Raw genomic sequence first — 21974 nt, forward strand, 5'->3', positions numbered from 1 at the left:
AAAATAATGCCAATTTAAAATTTATCTGTATTATGATAAGGGCTTCCCAGGTGCTGCTAGTGGTAAAGAATCTGCCTGCCAACACAGTTGATGTGGGTTCAATCCCTGGGTCAGGAAGATCCCAGGGAAGAGGAAATGACAACCCACTTCAGTATTCTTGCCTGGAAAATCCAATGGACAGAAGAGCCTGGAGGGCTACAGTCCATGGGGTTACAAAGAGTTGGACATGACTGAGCACACACGCAGTATGATAAACAAATATTCTTTAAAAATATTATCAGGACAACACATGTAAGAATTAAAGATTTTAAAATTAAAAAAATAAAAAAACTAAAAAAAAATAATATTATCAGGACAAAAGAAACTTTAAAAAAATCTATGTCAGGTAGAAAGATCATTTATTTTCCTTTGATATCCGAAGCAAAGACTAGCTAACATTATTCAAATACAGTATGGTCAAAGTCCCTGAAATCCAGGACTCTAAGATCCTACTCTATTTAGAAAGAAACAAAAACTTCTCTATGGTCTGCAAGACTCTTAAGTGATCTATTTTTTCCCTGATTTCTCATCCAGATCTCTCGATTCCCTTATCCTTGCTCCTAATGTTTCTGCCATATTGGCCTATTTTCAGTAACTTACCCACATCAAGATCTTCCTGTTTAGTCGTTTCTGTGCTGATGGTTCTCTCTGCTTGGTATGCTTATCCATGGTCTCTTTTCAACAGAATCAGTTTGTACTTTGCATTTCTGTTGAAAAATATTCTGTTGGATATTTCTACATCTAAATTACCCCCTAAAGAATCTTGAAAATATTACCCTACACTACTCATTACCTTCAGAGCACTAAAGTGATTATAGTTACATAACTTTTAATTTGTTCCATATTTGCTGTCTCTCTCCATTAAAATATGGGGGCTTCCCTGGTGGCTCAGACAATAAAGAGTCCACCTGCAGTGCAGGAGATCTGGGTTTGATCCTTGGGCTGGGAAGATCCCCTGGAGAAGGGCATGGCAGCCCACTTCAGTATTCTTGCCAGGAGATTTCCCATGGACAGAGGAGCCTGGTGGGCTACAATCCATGGGGTCACAAAGAGTCCGACACACTGAGCAACTGAGCACAAGCACTCCACTAAAATATAATGTCATGAGGGCAACAAGAGACCTTTTTGACATTATTCAGTTGCATCCCCTTAGTACGTAGCACATATTGTACCTACCTAGCATGTGGGCTTCCCTTGTAGCTCAGTCAGTAAAGAATCTGCCTGCAGTGCAGGAGACCCAGGTCGATCCCTGGGTTGGGAAGATCCCCTGGGGAAGGAAATGGCAATCCACTCCAGGACTATTGCCTGGAAAATCTCATGGACAGAGGAGCCTGGTGGACTGCAATCCATGGGGTTGCAAAGAGTCGGGCACGACTGAGTGACTAACACTAACTAACACTAGTACCTAGCACACATTGCTTAGAATTGTGTTTTCTTGCCATATTTATGATATTCTTTGAGTGAATGAATAAGCTTGAATCTAGTTTTTCTGGTTAAAAGGTGAAGAAATTAAAAGAAAGTGGAAGTGTTAGTCGCTCAGTTATGTCTGACTCTTTCGACTCCATGGACTGCAGCCCTCCTGGTGTCTCTGTCCATGGAATTTTCCAGGAAAGAATATTGGAGTGGGTAGCCATTCCCTTCTCCAGGGCATCTTCCCAACCCAGAAATCGAACCTGGGTCTCCTACATTGCAAGCAGGTTCTTTACCATCTGAGCTGCCAGGGAAGACCCAGGTGAGCTAAATAGTTATGTGTAATGGAGATTGAGCAATTTCTCACTAATTCCTTTCTTCATTTTGAGTATGTGAGAGACAATACTGACCATAGTTGCAGCCCTTCTGTGGTTTCTTTCTTGCTTCAATACGTCAGCAAATTTGGAAAACTCAGCAGTGGCCACAGGACTGGAAAAGGTCAGTTTTCATTCCAATCCCAAAGAAAGGCAATGCCAAAGAATGCTCAAACTACTGCACAATTGCACTCATCTCACATGCAGTAAAGTAATGCTGAAAATTTTCCAAGCCAGGCCTCATCAATACGTGAACCGTGAAATTCCAGATGTTCAAGCTGGTTTTAGAAAAGGCAGAGGAACCAGAGATCAAATTGCCAACATCTGCTGAATCATCAAAAAAGCAAGAGAGTTCCAGAAAAATATATATTTCTCCTTTATTGACTATGCCAAAGCCTTTCACTGTGTGAATCACAATAAACTGGAAAATTCTGAAAGAGATGGGAATACTAGACCACCTGACCTGCCTCTTGAGAAATCTGTATGCAGATCGGGAAGCAACAGTTAGAACTGGACATGGAACAACAGACTGGTTCCAAATAGGAAACGGAGTACATCAAGGCTGTATATTGTTACCCTGCTTATTCAATTTATATGCAGAGTATATCATGAGAAATGCTGGGCTGGAGGAAGCACAAGCTGGAATCAAGATTGCCAGGAGAAATCTCAATAACCTCAGATATGCAGATGACACCACCCTTATGGCAGAAAGTGAAGAAGAACTAAAGAGCCTCTTGATGAAAGTGAAAGAGGAGAGTGAAAGTTGGCTTAAAGCTCAACATTCAGAAAACGAATATCATGGCATCCGGTCCCGTTACTTCATGGCAACTAGATGGGGAAACAGTGGAAACAGTGCCTGACTTTACTTTTGAGAGGCTCCAAAATCACTGCAGATGGTGATTGCAGCCATGAAATTAAAAGATGCTTACTCCTTGGAAGGAAAGTTATGACCAACCTAGACAGAACATTTAAAAAACAGAGACTACTTTGCCAACAAAGGTCCGTCTAGTCAAGGCTATCGTTTTTCCAGTAGTGATGTATGGATGTGAGAGTTGGACTATAAAGAAAGCTGAGTGCCAAAGAATTGATGCTTTTGAACTGTGGTGCTGGAGAAGACTCTTGAGAGTCCCTTGGACTGCAAAGAGATCCAATCCATCCATCCTGAAGGCTTTCAGTCCTGGGTGTTCATTGGTGGGACTGATGTTGAAGCTGAAACTCCAATACTTTGGCCACCTGATGCGAAGAGTTGACCCTTTTGAAAAGACCCTGATTCTGGGAAGGGTTGAGGGCAGGAGAAGAAGGGGATGACAGAGGATGAGATGGTTGGATGCCATCACTGACTCAATGAACATGGGTTTGAGTGGGCTCTGGGAGTTAGTGATGGACAGGAAGGCCTGGCATATGGCAGTTCATGAGGTCACAAGGAGTCAGACATGACTGAGCTACTGAACTGAACTGATGAGGCTTGGTGAAACAACTGTGGGTAGAAGGGTTTTAGCACATAGACTTGGCCGTCATACATGCTTTAGCTTGTATCATAGGCTGTCATTACTCACTGGATAACTGTACACAGATTATCCAGTGGAAAATTCTGAGACAGACGTAGAGGATGATGGAGCATCCTGGGGCAGGTAGCCTGGATCTCTGGATCCTTCTTGAAGAAAAGCAGCACTGTAGACACATCTTAAATAAACTGAACAAAGATGTAAAAAGAAATATTTTTATCATGTTAATTAACTAAGATTTTGTGGCTGTTTTTAAGATAAAGTAGGAATTATTCTCCTGACTAAGATAATATCCAACAATATAGTGAGATTTTTCTGGTTATGAATGTTCATAAATAACAGTGCTCAGTGTTTAATAATATTATGTTTATTCTATTTTGATTGATCAACTTATAATAAAAGAGGTGCTTATATGTTTTGTCTCTTAGATTGCAAATTATTAAGGCAGTTTCTAAAAGCAATAAGAATATAAATTTTAGAGAGTTTTAAAGTTGGTTGTCAATTACAAATAATATAAAATAGAAATATAAATTTTAACAATTATACTTTTAATATTTTGACTTATACGCCATTACTTTCTTGGCACCCAACTTGCCTGTATAAAATGAGGCTTAATAACACACAAACAGGACCATCATTAATGTAATTCAGAGACCCATGCAGCATGATTAAAGCAACCCAAATCTCTCTTGATCATATTTCTGACCACTTATCAGAAGTGTCTTTACACTGTCATTAGCTGAGCTTCTCCTTTATGATTTTCTATGACCTTGTCAAGTAATTACTTCAGAACCAGATCAATGAGAATCTATAAAAAGAATTAAGATCAAACTCTGCTCAAATATTCCTTTCAGTGTGGAACTGTCCTCTTTGACATTAGCATAGAACAATTAATATGCATATATATTCAGTGTTGCCTCCTTTCCCCCACCCAATCCAGTTCCCTCTACTGGGCAAAAGAATTGCAAAGTATAGGGATTCTTTACAGAATTCAACATAACCTCCAGATAAGGATAGAACCTGTTGTTACAGCATCCCAAACTCTACCAGTTCAATGCCTTTCCTCAGAAAGATTATGAGTGTTTTATGGTTGATATGCCTGAAGAAAATGTTGGGAATAAAGTAATTAAACCGAGTGGCAATTTCTTTCGTGAGCTGCCAAGGTGAAAGACTAGAACTTACAGAACACTAAATAAGTGCTGATCAAACAGCTGTTGAAATTCATTCAGAATTAGTAGCCAATACATTCAATTATATTTTTCAGTGTAACAGTTGCTGAGAATACAGTGTGAGCACATAGATCATGGAGGCTGTGCTCTCACTGTGCTAAATGTATTTATGATCTGGCATGTATAGTGTACAAACAAGTAAGTTATAAGACCAATGTGCATGTGTTATAAAAGATTTCAGATATGCACTATGACCAACCAAAGAATGTCAGTAACTTATAAAAAAAAATTGTCTGAGTTTTTAAATATTTGCTTCTGGATTTTTCTAGTTAAAAATATGTGTATTTGTATAAATTAAAATAATCATTTATTTTCACGTTTCACATTCAGAGTTATTTTATTTTTCTTTATGCACACATCACTACCTAGTACTTTTTGTTCCCTGTTATTTGCTTGGATAGAGTCACCTGATTTTTTTCTGAGTGCCAATAAAATGTCACCTTCCCTGAGAAGCCAATGCTCACAGACCACATGAAAGGAGGTCCTTCTGTTTATAGTCTCTTAACAACCAGTGTTTCAAAATGTTTTCCCTAATAAACTATAAGACCCATGTGGGTGTTGTTTACCTCTGCTCAGTGCCTAGAGTGCATGGAAAGAAAGCAAGTGCTCAAAAGTCAACTTTTTGAATGAATTAATTAATGTGCTCAGTCCTGTGCTGATAACCAACAATATAGCCAAGCCCTCTGTATCCTGGGACTGCTAAAATAGCCTAAAGCTTTCTTTGCATCTACTTGTTTTGGTACTACTGCGTTTTTAATTTCCATTTCACTACAAAGAAAAATCTTATAAACTGTAAATCTGATCTAATGCATTTCTTCCTTAATATTCCCCCATTGTTTTCCATTGTGCTTAATATAAAGCTAATATGTATTTCATTGCAATTCCATTTTAACAAATATGGGCTTCCCTGGTGGCTCAGAGGTTAAAGCGTCTGCCTCCAATGCGGGAGACCTGGGTTCGATCCCTGGTTTGGGAAGATCCCCTGGAGAAGGAAATGGCAATCCACTCCAGTATTCTTGCCTAGAGAATCCCATGGACGGAGAAACCTAGTAGGATACCGTCCACAGGGTCGCAAAGAGTCGGATATGACTGAGCGACTTCACCTTCACCTTCACCTTAACAAATATGCCTATCATGATATTTAAGGTTCTATAGGACAGATTTGTCCTCAGTTCAAGACATAGCTCTCTGTACTTGTTTCCATGTCAGTAGGCTAGAGTCACACAAAACTTATTATATTCCTGATCAAACCTAGCTTATTTCTGCTTTGAGACCTTCACACAGGTTGTTCCCTATGCCTGAACCACAACTTCAACCTTTACCATCAACAATCCTTTTAACATTTATAATCCTTGAAGTCTTAGCTTAAATTTTACTTCATCCATGAAGCCTTCTGGAAGCCCCCAGAGAAAATAAAATGTGCCATTTCATTATATGGACATTGATATGTTAAAAATACAGTAATTAATTATTTTCCTACTAAGATTATAAGCTCCTTGAAGACAGGTCATGGCTCATTACACCCAGTGGGCACATACTAGGTGACCAACACATAGTTTTGATGTTAATAAGTTATTAAACAAAAATAAATATTCATGCTATTGGGTGAGACTTTAAAATGTTAATTGATTAAATAATCATTTATTTGATAAATATTTAAGAACAAATGTTTATGAATAAATATAATATTAACCATAAAATAGTAGTTAGACATAATATAATACCATAATAAATAAATATTTATTAATACTATGCATCAGGCACTGTTCTATGCAACAAGGAAAAAAAGTAATAGATGAAAAGCTTAACTATTGGAGAGCTTATATTTGTATAGGGATAATAACCAATGAAATGTACAGTGTGTTAGAAGATAAGTGCTAAATAAAAGAATAAAAGGAAGAGAAGGCAACAAGTGTTAGACTGCATTTGCCATGAGTTGAAAAAAGGCACAGTGATTTCTAACAGGAATAAGAACAGACATAACTGGGAGGTGTTATATGCATATAGTTTGGTCCTTGAGGAAAATAGTTGTTTCTTTCATTCACTGAGGACATTGGGGGCTTTGCTGAGCCTCATTGGAAACTATGTGGCTTAATCTTTCCAATATTAATGAAGCTTTATAGTTTCCCTCTGACTTTAACCTTGAGGACTTTACCATGAACAGTGAAACACCACTGAAGGGTGTCTGAAGCCTTTGTGCCACAAATAGCCCAGGCAGGAGTAACACTTATTTAAGATAACTTTGCTAAACTTCCATAACATCCTTTTCTGGTTTTTATATGATTCTACAAGTTTGATAGGGACGCATGAAAAACAATAGACTTCTCTCATTTTCCACAGACGATGTGATTAGTCAAGCTGTACCTGAAAGAAAATACAATGTCTGGAGAAAAAGGAATTAGACTAAGAACTGGAGAATCCATCCGGCATTTCTGCTCAACTTCTTGCATGTCTCAAACTCTCCGAGTCATGATTTCTCCTTCTGTTTAATTGCAGTAAGGATTTGTGCCTGCCTGCACGCAGCTATTGTGAGTATCTACAAAGGTTATGTGTTTTAAACTCATTAACCAATTTTGAAGTAATAAATAAATGTAAAGTAACACATCATTCTTATTAAATCCTTTAAAGGCACATAACTGAACTATATTTATGGCAGGTAAGTAATAGAAAATTTCTAGTTCTTAAATCACACCTATACGTCTAAATTTTTTTCCTCTGAAGATTTAGCTTATTTGTGTTGTTAGGATTAATAACTTGAATTCTATGTATAGGTACCCAATCCTTTTGATCTTGTATTAGCATTCATTTTTACATTGCAAATATGCACCTAATAGTTTCATTATACTGACATATTTGACAATAAAAACAATCTCGTTTCTCTACCTTCACACAGTTTCACATTCATATTCTAAAAAGAATAGAATTAATTAATTAACATTTTGTATTAAATTTAATTTACAAATACCTTGAATATTTCCCCAGAAAACAGTGAAAGAATACATCAGTTTGTTATCTTTGAGTGTGTTTCAGTTTTATAAGATTCAAGTTATTCCTTGGAGCTTTCCAATGATTAGGTAATACATATTTTTTAAAATATCATTATAATCCCTAGAAGTTGCACTTTAGAGGATAGAGCTATTCTTTGAAGATTTACTGGAATACCAATAGTTTATTATCTTGAATCTGAAATTCAGTTTCCAACCCAGTGCATATATTTAATCAATGTCTCATTGCCATTGTATTTTTCAAGAATCTGTGAAATTTCATACCTATTCACTTGATCCTGAAATCATTAGCTTGACTCTAAAACCATGGAAACTACTGAGTTTCTATAATCCCTTCTTTTTGATCTGTTAATATAGAACTCTGTTAAGCATAGATTGTGAAAGCACACTGGTTACTATACATATGATTTATCATCTTTTGCTTTCTTATTTAAATATAAGAATTGTGACACAATTTGTTTTAAAAGAATCATCTTGTAAAAAGTGTATATGTATACTTTATATGTTATTATAATTTTCTTCACTTATGAGAAATATGCCATTGTTTGCACTTTGTGCCAGGGATTTTCTTTTCCTTTGCTAAAAGGAGGTTCACATTGACCTAAACTTATCCTGATCACAAGAGTATCAATCCTAACTCCTCCCATTCTCACCAGAGAGGAAAGAGAAGTAAATACTTTTCCAGAAAAGGTTGTTTCAGTTCTTTCAGGTGATTTCTAGTACAGAGTTTTCTTACAGAAATAAATACAATATTTGCAGATAATCTTACAATGAATATATGTATATGATTGTTTAAAGAATTCACATTAAGTGAATAATTTGAAATACAACATAAACTTTATTTTACTGCTTAATTGATGAATAATTACGAAAGTACCTATCTATAGAAGTCCTGATCAAAACTGAAAATAAGAAAATGTTTCTCAAAGCAACTGAGGTTGAGATGAGTACTTTCTGACTGACCACAGGAAAATGAAGTGGTTCAGTTCAGTTCAGTTGCTCAGTCGTGTCCTACTCTACGACCCCATGAATCGCAGCACGCCAGGCCTCCCTGTTCATCACCATCTCCTGGAGTTCACTCAGACTCACGTCCATCGAGTCCATGATGCCATCCAGCCATCTCATCCTCTGTTGTCCCCTTCTTCTCCTGCCCCCAATCCCTCCCAGCATCAGAGTCTTTTCCAATGAGTCAACTCTTCACATGAGGTGTCCAAAGTACTGGAGCTTCAGCTTCAGCATCATTCCTTCCAAAGAAATCCCAGGGCTGATCTCCTTCCGAATGGACTGGTTGGATCTCCTTGCAGTCCAAGGGACTCTCAAGAGTCTTCTGCAACAGCACAGTTCAAACGCATCAATTCTTTGGTGCTCAGCCTTCTTCACAGTCCAACTCTCACATCCATACATGACCACTGGGAAAACCATAGCCTTGACTAGGCGGACTTTAGTCAGCAAAGTAATGTCTCTGCTTTTGAATATGCTATCTAGTTTGGTCATTTGTATCAGTCTAATTAGCTCTTCCTTTGTGTGAACATAGTGGGAATGTATTAAATACATGACTGCCCTTCCACCCTGTGCTCAGTTCACTAGAGTTACTAAAATAAGTGTCCCTCCCTGTGCTCTGCTTCCCTGGTGGCTCAGACAGTAAAGCATCTGTCTACAATGCAGTAGACCCGGGTTCGAGCCCTGGGTTGGGAAGATCCCCTGGGGAAGGAAATGGCAACCCACTCCAGTATTCTTGCCTGGAGAATCTCATGGACAGAGGAGCCGGGTAGGCCCCAGTCGATGGGGTCTCAAAGAGTCGGACACGACTGAGTGACTTCACTTTGCTCATGTTGTTCTCGTTGGGTGAAATCCTTCCTCCCATTTTTCAAATTATTAAGCTGTTAACATGCTCGAAGGTGACAATATATATCAAAGGTGAAGCACTTGGGTGGCAGTCAGAGACTGTTTGAGCTTGAATCCCTGCTCTGCTATTTATCTGGCATATGCTGTTAGAAAGTCACCTGACCTCTGGAAGGCTTAGTTTACTCCAATGTTAAAAGGCCAAAATTAAAACCAACTTTTTAGGTAAAATTATATCTGACTTCCTGTTTTGTGAGAATTAAGCCACTCCACAAATGCAATACTTCTAAAATGTTGTCATGGTGCCATGTTACAGTTTGCTATAAATTTGAAAATCTGGCTCTTGTCACCTTTCTTCCCCTTAGTTTTTCATTTAAGTACCAGTTCAGATAGTGTCTTTTCTATTTATCACTTTGTAACACTTTGCAATGGAGAAGGCAATGGCACCCCACTCCAGTACTCTTGCCTGGAAAATCCCATGGATGGAGGAGCCTGGTGGGCTGCAGTCCATGGAGTCGCTAAGAGTTCGACACGACTGAGGGACTTCACTTTCACTTTTCATTTTCATGCACTGGAGAAGGAAATGGCAACCCACTCCAGTGTTCTTGTCCGGAGAATCCCAGGGACAGAGGAGCCTGGTGGGCTGCCGTCTATGGGTCACACAGAGTCGGACATGACTGAAGCGACTTAGCAGCAGCAGCAGCAACACTTTGCAAAACATTATTACTTTCTCATCTGTTTTTCCATTGCACTTATGGTGTGCACTTATGACATTTAATAGGATGGGTCAAAGTCTTACATGTTTATTTCCACTAATCTGTGAGCTCATTGAGGGAATTAAGTAATTCATTTCCATTTTCACTGAGTTTAGTACAGCATTTTCTTACAATAGCAAATACAATATTTGTAGATAAACTTAAAATGAATATATATATATGATTCTTTAAAGAATTCATGTTAAATGAATAATTTAACTTCAATATAAAGTTTCTTTGCTCAATTAATGAATAATTAACTGTAATGTATACTAAACACTGCATTAAGTATCTGAAACTACAAAGAAACTTAATTTTAACTGCTATCTGTTCTCTAAACATATTTCAAATTTGTATCTTTATTCATTTAATTCTTTACAACTTAGGTAATTTACATGCATTTCCTCATTCAGTTCAATTCAGTTCAGTCGCTCAGTTGTGTCTGACTCTTTGCGACCCCATGGACTGCAGTATGCCAGGCTTCCCTGTTTATCACCAGCTCCCGGAGCTTACTCAAACTCATGTCCATTGAGTAAGTGATGCCATCCAACCATCTCACCCTCTGTCATCCGCTTCTTCTCCCACCTTCAATCATTCCCAGCATCAGGGTCTTTTCCAGTGAGTCATTTCTTCGAATCAGGTGGCCAAACTATTGTTGTTTCAGCTTCAGCATCAGTCTTTCCCATGAATATTCAGGACTAATTTTCATTAGGATGGACTGGTCAGATCTCCTTGCAAGAGTCTTCTCCAACACCACAGTTCAAAAGCATCAATTCTTCGGCACTCAGGCTTCTTTATAGTCCAACTCTCACATCCATACATGACTACCGGAAAAACCATAGCTTTGACTAGAATTACCTTTCCTCATTAGAGTCTCATAAACACTGTGTGTTTGTCAGAACAGATATTGTTGGTCCTAATTTATAAAATAAAATGATGATTTAGAGAGGTTAAATGGCACATTTAGTTTTTTTAGTTTTTTAAAATGGGTAAGATAAGTGTAAGCCAAGAGCCTATGCATTTTGTTTCTTCATTAAAGGCTTTTCTACCAATTGCCCACTCTTCTATTTGAACTTTATTATGAACTAAATTCAAACAATTTAAATACCCCTTTTTATAATTTCAACCTAGAAGATTTCATGCTTTTCATGATGAGTACTGCCTTAAATGTTGACTCTTCTAAATAAAGTTGGAAAAAACCCAAAGAACTGGGGTATTGAACTTCAAGTTCAAAGTTGTGAGTTTGACAGTGACTCTTCTTGTGACTTATTTTATTATTTTTAAGGCGCCCTCAAATATTTTCATGTAAATTTCATTAATTCCTCAGGGAAGTGAGAACAATTTTCAGCTTCATCATTGATCTGTGCTTTTATCAAATAACTTTGGCTTTCCTTGAGGTTCCTATTTTAAAACTTTTATATTGCCTGCAAATATTTCCATGTAAAGACACATGAATCTTCATGGAGACAAGCAAAAGTATTAGATGCGTCATTGATCCATGCTTCTTTCAGATAACTTTTAAACCAATCTAGGTTTTTCATTGCATTCAAACTTCAAAGTCCATGTCTATATATTACCTTGTATTAAAGGAAACATTAAAACCAGTATTTTTTGAAATTCATCCAAACTTTTTTGCCTTTTTATCCATATAATATATTTTCTTCATCTCTGAGCATATCTGTAACTGTAAAATGTAATTTTTCTCAACAAAGAAACTGAAAATTGAATTTTCTTTCCTCAAACAACCAAGTATACTTATAATTTTGATGAAATGCAGTGAGAACTAACCTTTGTTTCCTGTATTCCTATGTTTTTGTTTTTTTTTTTTTTCTGTAGAGCATTAAAAACACGCTGATGGAAAATAACGGCTATAAGTAAATTAGCTATATTGGGGGGAAAAGCATAGCCATCCTAACATGGATTTTAAAAGATGCTTTCTCTTCCTTAGTATAATAGACAAGGCATTTGTGAAATCAACTGACAAATTTATCTCTATACAGGAAATATTATAAAGTATCTATATTATGTTATTGATGAGTTTGCAAAACCTAGAAAACCAACAAGGCCAAAATACAAACAAACAAAAACAAAAATGAAAATGATTAAACCTAAAGTAAGGGCTGAATTACAGTCAATACAAATAGTAGCATTAAGCTTAATGACAGTAGAATTTGTTTCTGGCATGGCTATGTAAGTTCCTATTGGATAGATTTTCCTATTGGTAGCAATAAATTCAAGGCAAACAACTGAAAACAATAAAATCCAAATCCCTGAAAATATTAGAAAGCAGCCCAAAGCAGGTACTTATACAAAGGAAATACCTTGGAGTAAATTTTCATAGTTGCTAGCTGTGGTCATCATCATGGGACTGGGGAGATCTCTGATAACTTGCTATCTTTGTGACCTAAAGAACCATACTTCAATTGTGTGTTTAATATCCAAAGTTATTCAATACTGTGGGGGGCCCAGAAGTAAGAGTCATAGAAGGGAAATCCCATATTCTGAGAATAAGCTCTAACCAAATCTCTTACTGACCACCAAATTATAGAGATTAGATTCCAAGTAATACAGCTAGGAATTAAATAATTAAACTCATAGTTGACTTGTTGCTCTAAATATAGAGACTATAGTCTAAGACAATCAAATGAATTGCCTCATAGAATAAAATAAATGATTTAATAAAAATCCAGTATTCTCTGGAGGAATATAACACAGTCTAGATTGTCTATATATAACTTCCACCTGCCCCAAATGTAACTAGAAACTAGAAAATTTGAACGATTCTCAAGCCTCCAAAATGAAATTTATGAATACTAATCCTGAGATAACCTTGTGATTGGCATCAGTATATAAGAATGTTAGACTATTGTAATTATACTCAATATAAAAACAAAGTTTGCTAGTAATCAATATTTAGACAACATCAACAGAGACATAGTAACTATAAAAATAAAAAGAACGGATGGAGGGAAATCAGAGGGGAATGTTTATACAAACAGTTTTGGGGAGAACAGAGCTTGAAACACCTAACTAAAGCTAAAATGTTCACATGCATCTCATGCTCAGTTATAGAGTGAGCTAAAAAAGAAAATCTAGTTATGGAAACAGTGATCTAAAACTAAAGTGTCCAACTGTATACAAACATTACATAGAAAAATATAACTATAATTGTCTTCCCTGAACATTTGAACCATAGGTGAAAGATTATTTGGGTATGATATTCAAAATTAGGTATGATATTCAAAATTATAGTACCTGTGTGGTTAAAAATTTCAATAATAATTGTCACTAAAAAATAATATTTTGAAAGAAACCTGTTTTGTTTCTTGTTCTGAGAAGCAGGTCACAACAGTGGACCAGTGGACCTAAAATATTCAGTAAACCAGGTCATATTCAGGTATCCTGTCAGATAGTCCATCATTTGGGCCTTGTTGTTTCACTAATAGAGCACTAGTAGAGTAGATTTGGTATAGTTCTAAAGGGTCCTAGAATTTTCAAGATGGTAATAAGCATCATGCTTCCCTTATGGCTCCGCAGTAAAGACTTTGCCTACCAATGTAGAAGACATGGGTTCAGACCCTGGGTTGGGAAGATCCCTTGGAGAAGGAAGTGGTAACCCACTCCAGTATTCTTACCAGGGAAATCCCATGGGCAGAGGAGCCTGGAAGTTCCATGGGATCACAAAGAGTGGGACATGACTTAGCAACTAAACGACAACAAATAAGCATTGGCTTCAACATAGTCATCAACTTCAGCCTATTCTTTGAAGCTTTGAAGCCAACATGAACTTCTATCTAGCTAGACCTCCTAGATAGCATCTTTGAATAGAAGGCTGTTTCATGTGCATTGAAAATTGGTTATGTAGTTAGCCACCTTCATTTATTGTCTTAGCTAGATCTTCTGGATAACTTGCTGCCGTTTCTATATTGGCACTGGCTGCTTACCTTGCACTTTCATGTCGTGAAGATGATTTCTTTCCTTAAACGTCATGCAAAAACCTCTGCAAGTTTTAGACTTTTCGTCTATGGTTTCCTCACCTTTCTTAGTCTTCATAGAACTAAAGAGAGTTAGACCCTTGCTCTGGATTAGTCTCTGGCTTAAGGTAATGTAACTGTTTTGATCTCTTCAGACCACTGAAACTTTTTCCATATCAGCAACAAGCAGGTTTCATTTTCTTATTATTCATGTGTTAACTGGAGCAGCACTTTTAATTTCCTTGAAGAACTTCTTTGCAATTTTACATTGTTTAATTAGTGCAAAAGGACTAATGTTTAGACTACAGGCTTTGGGAGTGCCTTCCTTACTGACTAGCCATTTCTAGCTTTTGACTTGCAACTCTTCCAAATAATTGAACACTTAGAGCCTATTGCAGTGGTATTAATCAGCACACTTTTAATATTCTTGTGTCTCAGGGAATAGGGAGACCTGAGGAGAAGGAGAGGAGAGAGATAGGGAAACAGCCAGTTGATGAAGCAGTCACAACATAAACAAAAAGTATTGATTATACTTGCCATGTTGTATTCATGGTTTGTGTCACTTCCCCCACCAAAAAAAAAAAAAAAAAAAAGCTACTATATTAACATCAAAGAGTACATATCACCATAACAAACAGAATAAATAAGAAATTTTGGAAATATTTCAAGAATTACCAAAATGTAACAGACAGACACAAACTGAGCAAATGCTGTTCGGAAAATGGTCTTACTCAAACCAGTCTTACCACAAACCTTCAATTTGCAAGAAACTGAAATATCTGCAAACCTCAGTAAAGCAAAGAGCTGTAAAAGAATGCATGCCTGTACTATGCATATGTAAGCTCCTTGTCCTCAGTTTTGGTAATTTTATTTTTATTTTATTTTTATTTTATTTTTTTAATTTTAAAATCTTTAATTCTTACATGCGTTCCCAAACATGACCCCCCCCTCACCTCCCTCCCCACAACATCTCTCTGGGTCATCCCCATGAACCAGCCCCAAGCATGCTGCACCCTACGTCAGACATGGACTGGCGATTCAATTCTTACATGATAGTATACATGTTAGAATTCCCATTCTCCCAAATCATCCCACCCTCTCCCTCTCCCTCTGAGTCCAAATGTCCGTTATACACATCTGTGTCTTTTTTCCTGTCTTGCATACAGGGTCGTCATTGCCATCTTCCTAAATTCCATATATATGTGTTAGTATACTGTATTGGTGTTTTTCTTTCTGGCTTACTTCACTCTGTATAATTGGCTCCAGTTTCATCCATCTCATCAGAACTGATTCAAATGAATTCTTTTTAACGGCTGAGTAATACTCCATTGTGTATATGTACCACAGCTTTCTTATCCATTCATCTGCTGATGGACATCTAGGTTGTTTCCATGTCCTGGCTATTATAAACAGTGCTGCGATGAACATTGGGGTACATGTGTCTCCTTCAATTCTGGTTTCCTCGGTGTGTATGCCCAGAAGTGGGGTTGCTGGGTCATAAGGTAGTTCTATTTGCAATTTTTTAAGGAATTTCCACACTGTTCCCCATAGTGGCTGTACTAGTTTGCATTCCCACCAACAGTGTAGGAGGGTTCCCTTTTCTCCACACCCTCTCCAGCATTTATTGCTTGCAGATTTTTGGATCGCAGCCATTCTGACTGGTGTGAAGTGGTACCTCATTGTGGTTTTGATTTGCATTTCTCTAATAATGAGTGATGTTGAGCATCTTTTCATGTGTTTGTTAGCCATCCATATGTCTTCTTTGGAGAAATGTCTATTTAGTTCTTTGGCCCATTTTTTGATTGGGTCGTTTATTTTTCTGGAGTTGAGCTGCATAAGTTGCTTGTATATTTTTGAGATTAGTTGTTTGTCAGTTGCTTCATTTGCTATTATTTTCTCCCATTCAGAAGACTGTCTTTTCACCTTGCTTATATTTTCCTTTATTGTGCAGAAGCTTTTAATTTTAATTAGATCCCATTTGTTTATTTTTGCTTTTATTTCCAGTATTCTGGGAGGTGGATCATAGAGGATCCTGCTGTGATTTATTATTTGACACTAAAAGGAACAATGCCCCCCTCCCTGCCCCACCCTGCAAAAAAAAAAAAAAAAAAGAAGAAGTGAGACTACATCAAACTAAAAAGTTTCTGCTTGGCAAGGGAAATCATCAACAAATGATAAGGTAATTCATGAAATGAGAGAAAAGATTTGCAAATTACATATATAAAAAACTGATATATAAAAAACTCATAGAACTCAATAGCAGAAAAGAAAGAAAAAAAGAAAACAGTTCAATTAAAAATGGGCAGAGGATCTAAAAAGACATCATTATAGATGGCCAAAGGTACCTGAAAAGATGCTCAATGTAGGAATCATCAACCCGAAACCACAGTGAGATATCACCTCACACCTGTTAAAATGATACCTGTTCAAAGGATAACAATGAGTTATTTTGCACTTCTATTTTTATGGCAGCGTTATTCACAATAGCCAAGATTTGCAAACAGCCTAAGGCTCTATTGGGGAGAAAGCAATGGCACCCCACTCCAGTACTCTTGCCTGGAAAATCCTGTGGACAGAGGAGCCTGGTGGGCTGCAGTCCATGGGGTCACTAAGAGTTGGACACGACTGAGTGACTTCACTTTCACTTTTCACTTTCATGCATTGGAGAAGGAAACGGCAACCCACTCCAGTATTCTTGCCTGGAGAATCACAGGGACGGGGGAGCCTGACGGGCTACTGTCTATGGGCTCGTGCAAAGTCGGACATGACTGAAGTGACTTAGCAGCAAGGCTCTATCAGAGAAGGCAATGGCACCCCACTCCAGCACTCTTGCCTGGAAAATCCCATGGACGGAGGAGCCTCGTGGGCCACAGTCCATAGGGTCGCTAAGAGTCAGACACAACTGAGCAACTTCACTTTCACTTTTCACTTTCATGCATTGGAGAAGGAAATGGCAACCCACTCTTGTGTTCTTGCCTGGAGAATCCCAGGGATGGGGGAGTATCGTGGGCTGCCGTCTATGGGGTTGCAGAGAGTCAGATACGACTGAAGTGATTTAGCAGCAGTAGCAGCAGCAGCATACATAAATAAACGGTATGTATAATGCCATAGAATACTATTCAGCCACAAAAAGGAAATGTCAATGTCTGTGACAACATGGTTGGACCCTAAGGATATTATACTAAGTGAAATAAGACAGAGAAAGACAAATAATACCACATGGTATCACTTCTATGTAAAACTGAAGCAGTTAAATTCATACAAACAGAATACAAAAGTGATTGCCAGGACCTGAGGTTTGTAGGGAATAAGGTCTGTAAGAGTGTAAAGGTTTTTAGCTATAAGATAAATAAGGTCTAAGGAACTAATGTATAATATGGTGACTATAGTTGACAACACTGTAGTGTACAAGTAAATTTGCAGACAGAGTAGAATTTAAATGTTCTCATTAAAAAAAAAAAACAGGTAAATATGTGAGGTACTGGATGTGTTAAATAACTTTATAGATGAAGGAGTTCTTTCACAATGTATGTGTGTTTCAAATCATCATGACATACACTTTAAATATCTAAAATTTTTATTTTTTCAATTATGCTTCAGTAAAGCTGAGAAAATATTATGAAGGAATATCAAACAGATAGTCTTGAGAATTTCATTGTGCTTTTGGTTTCCCCTAGTTATTTTTCTCTCATTCTCATTGAGCATTTATCGTGGCTAAGAAGGAAAACACCCAAACATATAATTTCTATTTTAGATGTTAAAATAGCTTTCTTTCATAATGTTAAACCATCAATGGGTTTTATTCTACTTTATGTATATGTTAAAATAGACTTTATATTTTGCTATGTCAATGACAAAGCAACATTTTAAAAGCATTCAGTTAGTTAATTTGAAAGGAAAGATATAAAATAATGTGGCTTAGGTTTTAAGTAGGAAAATTGAATGCTGAGAAGTAAGCTTTCATTACTAGATAAGCACCATAATGCCTGCTACCTTGAGCTGGAAAAATATTGACATACAAAGTTTTAATTATCAAAACTTAAAGATGTTTGTGCTGGGAAATAGGTGTTTCTTTGCTGCAATACAATAAATGAGATTTTGAGCTGTGACTAATAAACATTTAATAATAACTATATTAGACTTTATTTTCCTTTGAGTGTTCTCTTGATGTGTACAATATAAAACAGGTGCCAGATTGTTCTACAGATACCAGAGTTTAATAATTCTTACTGAGCTTGATATTATTCATCTAGAATCAGGCCACTTGCATTGTTATTGCTTTGGAAAACTTAATTAGGAGTTAGGGAATTTGAAGCAAAAGTAATATAATCTAGTTCACTCATGATGAGAAATTATTTTGATGTATTATGTTGAAATATGATTATTATACATTCAATGTTTTCTGGTTTAAAAATAATTTATTAGAACAGAGAAAGGCAAATATGACCAAACAAAACAACTCGAAAGACTTCTGCCTTTGGCAGTTTCGCTAACTTGACTAGTCAGTCTTCTGTCTCTTCTATTAAAATAGTTACCGCAACTATGACTTCCGTTATCAAGAAAACCGTAAAACCACAGAAACTGGAGCCCCTGCTGCAATCTTCTCTGCTTTTCCTTTAGTCTTGAATAAAAGGTTCTTTCTTTAAAAAATAATTCTCTTATAAATATGAGATATATCTATATTGTAATCCTCAGAATTTCCTGTCTAAGCACAGGTATGTTTGGAGTTGTAACTGGAGAAATTTCTTTCACTGAAATCATATATCTACCCATTTGTAGTCCAGTCTCCTTATTACTCCCAAACTAAACCTCTGACAGTGTGAAGCAAGGTTGCTAATGAAATAGGCGCTTCCCAAAGAAGCCTGCCTGATCTCTTACCCTGTGATTTGAGTGCTCTGTTACAAACTTGCTATTTCTCCACCTTTGAGGTGCATGTGGAAGGGATAACCATCCATGATCTCTGCAAAGCATTTCTCTCAGCCATTTCCGGGCTTCTCTTAGATATGAATGAATAACGTCATCTTCGGATACGCCATGTCCATTAGGATACGAGTCAGTGTATTTAAACTTTTTTTGGTATGTTCACTTGTTTGGGTTTTTAAATTCATAACTGTAGCAATAAACATTTCCTCTTCTGAAGGTCAGTTCTGTTCAGTTCAGTTCAGTCACTCAGTCATGTCCGACTCTGAGACCCCATAAAAAGCACCACGCCAGGCCTCCCGGAGTTCACTGAGACTCACGTCCATCGAGTCCATGATGCCATCCAGCCATCTCATCCTCCGTCGTCCCCTTCTCCTCCTGCCCCCAATCCCTCCCAGCATCAGAGTCTTTTCCAATGAGTCAACTCTTCGCATGAGGTGGCCAAAGAACTGGAGTTTCAGCTTTAGCATCATTCCTTAGTGGTAGATAATTTAATCCATTCTAGTAAAAGTGACCATTATTTTCTTTCCTTAGTCCTTCTTTACTTGTCAGAGCAGCATATTCTGCCCTATTAAGTCCTCTATTCCTTGGTTAGTTCTACTAATCCTTTTAAACAATCTGACCCTTGAACTCCATTTTTCAATTATGAGTGCTTGCAATTGCTGTTGCAAGAAGGAGGAATTCAAGTGTGTGTCTCTAACCTTTCTGTTTTTTTTTTTTTTACAAACTTTTTAATATCCACAGAGGTATTAAATAGAAGATCTATGTAAAATGTTAAAATTCTAAAGGCATCCACAAGAATAGATCATTGGCATGATCCTACTCACCTTCTAGAAATGAAAGGAAATCTCAAATCATGCTTTCTAGGCCCTCTGAAAAGCTCCTCTGAAAACAATATTTCAATGAATAATTAATATTTTGACATTCATAAATTGCAGAGAGAATATAAATCTATCTATGCTCTAATTACAATCTATTCTACCTATATAAGTAATAATACACAATTACATTAGATCATAAAAAATGCCTAGGCATTAATGAGCATTTATTTGCACTAGAAGTGCAAAATGCTTTTTTTTTAAATTAATTTGCATCACTTCTGTAAATCATCACCTCTAACAAGATTTTATTTCATGAGAAGTAGACAATTAAATTTCAGGCTGCATTTAAAAAAAGAATAAGCATCTCATCCGAATCCCAATACTCTCTCTCTTCCCACCCTGTTAGATACTTACCCTGAGCTTGTTTTATTAAACAAACCTTTATGTATTATTTTTAAACTTAGTATTTATCTTTCCTATGTTGCTTACAAATATACAAATTATTTGTTGTATATATATATATATATATATAGAGAGAGAGAGAGAGAGAGATTATAAGTATATTGGTACAATTAATAATATGATGTGTTGAGCCACATTTTTAAAACAATACCATGTGATATCTCTACTTACTATTTCATTTTCAGCAGGTTAGAGTTTCATGTAATGGTTTATATCCATCATTAGTATTTCAGAAATATTTACATGTCAAAAGATCCCTAAATTCATCAAAAATTACAAATATATTAATTTTTAGGAGAATTCATAAAATGCATCATTATTAATATAATCATTTGTCAATGTTTCAGGAATTGTACTTTTTGAGGGAGATTTTGTTGTTGTTTCAGTTCAGAGAGGGCAAGTAATGTCTGACTCTGCAACCCCATGAATTTTAGCCCACCAAGGTCTTCCCTCCATGGCATTTCTCAGACAAGAATACCGGAATAAGTGACCATTTCCTCCTCCCGGGGATCTTCCAGAGTCAAGGACTGAACCAGTGTTTCCTGCATTGAAGGTGGATATTTTTTTTTTTTTTTAACTGCTGAGTGACCAGAGAAGCCCTTTTGAGGGAGATAATGTTCCAATAATCTTTTATGACACAATATGTTTTGATTTTTTCTATTTTAATTGTAGTTGCAAAATATTCCAAGTGTATCAGTTTATATTCACTTAGCAACCTGAAAGAATTATATTTAAAAAATCTAGTACCCTAGGTTTCAACAGTATGTGAACTAAGTACTTCCAGATGTACAAGCTGGATTTTAAATGGCAGAGGAATCAGAGATCAAATTGCCAACATCTGTTGGATTGTAGAAAAAATAAGCAAATTCCTTAAAACATCTACTTCTGCTTCATTCAATTAATCCATTGAGTACACTAAAGACTTTGACTGTGTGGATCACAACAAACTGAAGAGATGGAATTACCAGACCACCTCACCTGCCTCCTGTGAAACCTGCATTCAGGTCAAGAAGCAACAGTTAGAAACGGACATAGAAAAATGGATGGATTCAAAATTGGAGAAGGAGCATGTCAAGGCTGTGTATTGTCACCCTGCTTATTTAACTTATATGCAGAGTATATTGTGAAAAATGCTGGACTGCATGAAGCACAAGCTGGAATCAAGATTGCTGGGTGAAATATCAATAATTTCAGGTATGCAGATTACAACACCCTTATGGAAGAAAGAGAAGAGGAACTAAAGAGCTTTTTGATGAAGGTGAAATAGAGCGAAAAAGTTGTCTTCAAACTCAACATTCCAAACACTGAGATCATGGCATCCAATCCCATCACTTCCTGGCAAATAGATGGGGGGAAAAAAATGGAATCATCGAGAGACTTTATTTTCTTTGGCTACCAATTCACTGTAGACAGTGACGGCAGCCATGAAATTAAAAGATGCTTGCTCCTTGGAAGAAAAGTTATGACTAACCTAGACAGCATATTAAAAAGCAGAGACATCACTTTGCTGACAAAGGTCTGTATTGTCAAAGCTATGGTTTTCCCAGTAGTCCTGTATAGATGTGAAAGCTGTACAATAGAGGAGGCTGAGCACTGAAAAATTGATTAGAACTGCAGTACTGGAGAAGACTCTTAAGA

Source organism: Ovis aries, chromosome 17, assembly GCF_016772045.2.
Source record: "Ovis aries strain OAR_USU_Benz2616 breed Rambouillet chromosome 17, ARS-UI_Ramb_v3.0, whole genome shotgun sequence".
Taxonomy (NCBI): domain Eukaryota; kingdom Metazoa; phylum Chordata; class Mammalia; order Artiodactyla; family Bovidae; genus Ovis; species Ovis aries.